The following is a 4860-nucleotide window of genomic DNA, read 5'->3' on the forward strand; positions in this document are numbered from 1 at the left end:
TTTACAGAGAGAATAGGTTTGAGTTTAGCTGTGGTCCTTAAATGAAAAAAAAAAAACCTACCTTTAACAGAGTTTATATGTTTGTTGAATTTGAATGCCGAATCAAAGATAATGTCACGTGTAGATAGGCCTACGTGGAAATTAAAAGGGTATTACTAACTTTAAAAAATATATATAATAATGTTGCGAGGGCTCGCCGACAACGCCACCTAGGGAATGAGCCCAAGGACTCAGGTTCTTTAAAAATCGGGGTTGGAGCAGAAACAAACCACAGGAGCCAATATAAATGTTAACAATTAAAAAATGTTTATAATTTTAAAAACAGCCTAACTAAAACCCATGTGATGCCACAGCTAAAAGAAAAATGTTCTGTGATTTCACAGCTCCCAGCACAGGTAGATAGTCCCTCTGGGGAATCCTCCGTCCCACGGCCCGGCAGCTTCACGGGGTCGCTCCGCCTGCTCCGCAGTCCTCAACGCTCGTCGGTTTCCTATAACAGAGAAAGCGCTGGCGAGTAGTGTGCTCACGTCAGTAAACCCGCACCCCATGCCTCACGACCCTGACTCTGCAGCCCTCCCCTGCCTGGTCCTCTGTGCCGCCTAGCTTACGGTCTATGCTTAAGATACGTAAACTGTTACTCACGGTTTCCCCAGGCAACAGTCGTACTGTTGGAAGCGCGTTGGCGGACACAGGTCAGCCACTCGCGTTGCTGCTGGTTCTGCCCGGATCAGCCCGGCTTCTCCCTGCAGGCCTCGACAGTGACTGCTCTCACAGTCGCCCACTGCTGCGTCGTCTCGGCTGGCGCGCCGGTTTCGTCCAATCAATTACTTCCCCACAGGTCTCTCATAGCTGCCGCCCCCCTGCTCGATGCCCCCCTGCTCGATGCCCCCCTGCTCAGCGCCCAACGAGCTGGCCGACTTTCCCTGCTGCTCTCTTCACTCTTCTCTCCGTCGAACCTCCATCTCCTCCACCTGCTTCCCAACAGTCACGCTCCTTACCGGCCTACATCCGTGTCGTCGCGTTCCTCGCTCCCTCGTTGCTTCACTTAATAAGTAGTCCTGTCCAATCTGTTGCCGGCTTCCACACCTGTTGCTCATTTGCTCATTATGTCATCAGTGGAGGTGTGTGGTTTAAGATCAGTTCAGCCAGTAAGTAAAACTTAAAAAAACACACATGCATTAAAACACAAATAACACTAAAAAAGGTAAAAAGGCACAGCACACAAATTAAAACACATCACATCAGAAGCATAAAAAGTCACCTGCCATTTTCTGGCCCTGTCACATACATTAATGGACAGGGGGGGCATATTTTTTGATAATTCCTCAATTGAGTTAGGGGAACCAAATAATATTACTTCTGTCTTGTTTTCATTTAGTTGGAGAAAGTTTATTGCCATCCAACACTTAATATCATTTAGACAGTTGGAAATGGACTGTAAGTACTTTGAGTCACCTGGCTTCAGAGGTAAGTACAGCTGTGTATCATCAGCATAGCAGTGGTATAATATATCATGTTTACGGAGAATGGAGCCCAAGGGGAGCATATAGAAAAGAAAATGAGATTGGCCCCAGGATTGAACCTTCATTTCAATTTCAAACTCACTTAGTACCTTAAGCAGTGCAGTTTCTGTGCTGTGATGTACCCTGAAACCTGACTGAAAGTTATCCAGCACATTGTTTTCAGCTAAAAACGAGGAGAGTCGAGAAAGAACTACCTTCGGCAATATTTTGGACATAAAAGATAATTTAGAAATGGGCCTAAAATTATTCAAATCCATAGGGTCAAGATTGGGTTTTTTAATAAGAGGCTGAACCACAGCATGTTTAAAAGTGTAAGGAACAATTCCATTTAAAAGAAAGCTATTTATAACAGACAAAAGGCTAGGACCAAGAACATCTAAAACCTCTTTCAAAAGACGCGAGGGGACAGTGTCCATAGGGGCAAAGGTAGGATTCATGATTTAAGCTATATCGATCAGTTCTGACGAGGCCACAGGCTCAAAACAACTTAGAGAGACATGGGCATAGGACTAGCTCAGATGGGTCAAGATCGGAAGGGGAGATACCAGAACTAATGACGTCAACCTTATCAATGAAGAACCTCAAGAACTTCTCTGTAATTTCAGAGGTAGCATCAGGGAGTGCAGTAGCATGGTTTAGTGTAGTGTTATTACACTGAACAAGGTCTTAGGGCTGTGTGCATTTCTAGCAATGATATCAGAGAGATACTTTACTTTTGAGACTTTGACCAGGCATTGGTAAGATGTTAGGCAGTTTCTCAATATTTCGTAGGACACTTGCAGTTTATTCTTTGTCCAGTTCCTCTCGGCCTTCCTGCATTCCTGTCTAAGGGCACGGGTCTCACTATTAAGCCAAGGCTGAGCTTTGGATCTCTTGAGCGGGGCAATGGTGTCAAGGATGTCTGTGACAGTGGAATTAAACAGATTGACTAGTGCCTCTGTGTCCATGGAGGCGGACACTGTCTCTGTAAGTTTAGCAAAAGGCGAAGCTATAAAGGCATCAGAGAATTGCCTAGCTGTGGAGTAATTACGTGCCCGAACACAGCGATCTGGCATTTGAGGTTTTGGTAATGGACATGAGAGTACAGCAGTGAAGATGACAGGTTTTTGATCAGATAAAATAGTATCATCCAGCTCAACATTTAAAACCTAATGATAAAACCAGATCAAGTGTGTATCCATATTCATGTGTAGGACCAGTAACCCACTGAGAGAGATTAAATGTGTCCACAAGTTGCAGAAACTTGGTAACCAAGGGCGACAGACATGAATGTTAAAATCACTAAGGATTAAAATGTTGTCAAAGTTGGGCACAAACAATGATAGAAAGCTAGAAAATTCGTGAATAAAGTGTACTTTGGTGGTTTATACACAAGTGCACAAAGTAATGGGCAGGCCAGTTCAACTTTAATTACTTGCACCTCAAAGCTAGTGTAGTTGTCAATCGACAGAAGTCTGCATGTAAAGCGATTCTTAAAGACAGTCGCCAAGCCTCCACCCTTACTTGTTGTTCAGGTAGAACTAAACCAGCTGAACAAATAAAAGCGATCATCTTGAGAGAGGATACAGCCACGCAGAAACTGAAGCGACCTGTTGCGTTTGCATATTGATGTGTCACTGTCTGCACCTTGTTGAGTTTTAACACAAACTGTAGATGTGACATTTTTGTGATGCGCCAACACTATTCCTGCAAATCAAACAACATTTCTGCCACTGAGGAAATAAATTCCTGATGAGTGAAAATAAATGAAAAGGTGCAGCGTGCAGGATTTGATGGCATCCACCTGAATACTGCTCACCTGAGAGATAGACAGGCTGCACACACATGGGATTTACTCCTAGATAGTATATTACTGGACGAAGCCACCCCACAGATTTGAATGGAGAGGAGTGAAGCCAGTTTTGGACCAATAAAATACTTCTACGGGGCTACTTCCTGTTGGCACCAGTGTCTACTGCGCATGGTCGCGCAGCATAACCGTAGTTTAATGATGTAAGGCAACAGCAGAATCATTGTAATTCATGTAGCTGCACCAACAAAACATTTCATGGCTCAGAGTGTTTGTCTGACTCGGAGCGTTACTGTTTAATCAGCCCACCTACAAGGCTCACCGGCCAAACACCAACGCCGCGTCACTGATGGCCGAACACTTTTTTTAGATTCACTGAGAGTTTACAATCTAAGCAATATGGTTACATCGCTCATGTGCGACAGGATGCCACAGGGTTTTGACGTCATTTTTGGACGTCCATGAATGTCCATGCAGGCTTTGGTCAGCTTCACTGTTTCAACTGTGGCTTACCCCCTTGCCCAGACAACTACAAAGTAAAACAGGAAACATGAAGCACAAAACCCCAACACCTCAACACCTGCTCGGAGCAGTTTAGGGATGCAGCTAAATGACAGTAGACCTCGGGTAAAACCATCTTTCGTACAGGCCACTGATGGGAGTTAAGAGATAAATTAAGAGTATGTCAGCTCTTGTTAATTCAGAGCTGGAGATTCTTCAAATGACAGTTCTTGTTCTGTGAAAAACTGTCAATAAATTGCTCTCAGAACACTTTACATAGATTTGTCATATCCTCCTCCTCCTCAACCAGGGGTATATTCTGACTGTAGAGGATAACAGCCATCATTATTTTTCAACTGCAGACAATCAGGTGACACAGGCTGCTTTCTATAAGGCCTTTGTTGATGATCTTTGTTGGTGTCAATGTCTGAGTTGGAGGGAAATGTGTTATTATCAGGCACCGAAACCAAATCACAAACACTGAATGATATCAAATATCTTTCTTTAGGATCTAAAAACAAACAGGTGGGCGGAATGGCGTCTGCTGAGACGGAGACTTGATTTGTGAGACAGAGATTGGACCTGTGTCCTCTCAAGAAAGAAAACACAGCATCTTGTGATGCCCACTCTGCAGCGTGAACACACACACGGCGGCGTCCCTCTCTCCTCTCCTTCGATTTCTCCTGCAGTCCAAACCACACAGCTGGAACATCTCCAGTCTGTTCTGTGACTCGCTCCATCTACTATTGATTTTACCTTGACAGCCTACTCCATCTTAATGCCCTCCACAATGTTGATGGGCTCCTTCACAATGGCTTCTGGATTGCCCACTGCAAAATCTTCAATGTTCACGCCCCCCTGCGAGCTGCCAATCAGCACGGGGACCTGCGGGACAAGAGGGTGAACAGTTAAACACTATTTCAGTTAGAAGATCTGTAAACGTTTCATTTCTTAATTTGAGCCGACGCACATGTTGCCCGTTCGACTCTTAAGAATAATTTCCATCCACATAACTATGAAAGCAGATTTAAAGAGAGTTAGCCTGAC

At 44.4% G+C, this 4860-nt stretch overlaps 1 long non-coding RNA gene across 1 annotated transcript; it reads right to left on the reverse strand.

The window, feature by feature from the left end:
* Positions 1–283: 283 nt before the first annotated feature.
* Positions 284–1235, reverse strand: LOC119903545. Its single transcript, XR_005444533.1, has 2 exons — positions 643–1235; positions 284–490 (listed from the first exon to the last, which is right to left on the reverse strand). It is a non-coding gene; the product is annotated as an uncharacterized LOC119903545 (long non-coding RNA).
* Positions 1236–4860: the final 3625 nt, after the last annotated feature.

Source organism: Micropterus salmoides, unplaced genomic scaffold (assembly GCF_014851395.1).
Source record: "Micropterus salmoides isolate LMB-PRFRI ecotype aquatic unplaced genomic scaffold, ASM1485139v1 Ms_hic_scaffold_15, whole genome shotgun sequence".
Classification (NCBI taxonomy): Eukaryota; Metazoa; Chordata; class Actinopteri; order Centrarchiformes; family Centrarchidae; genus Micropterus; species Micropterus salmoides.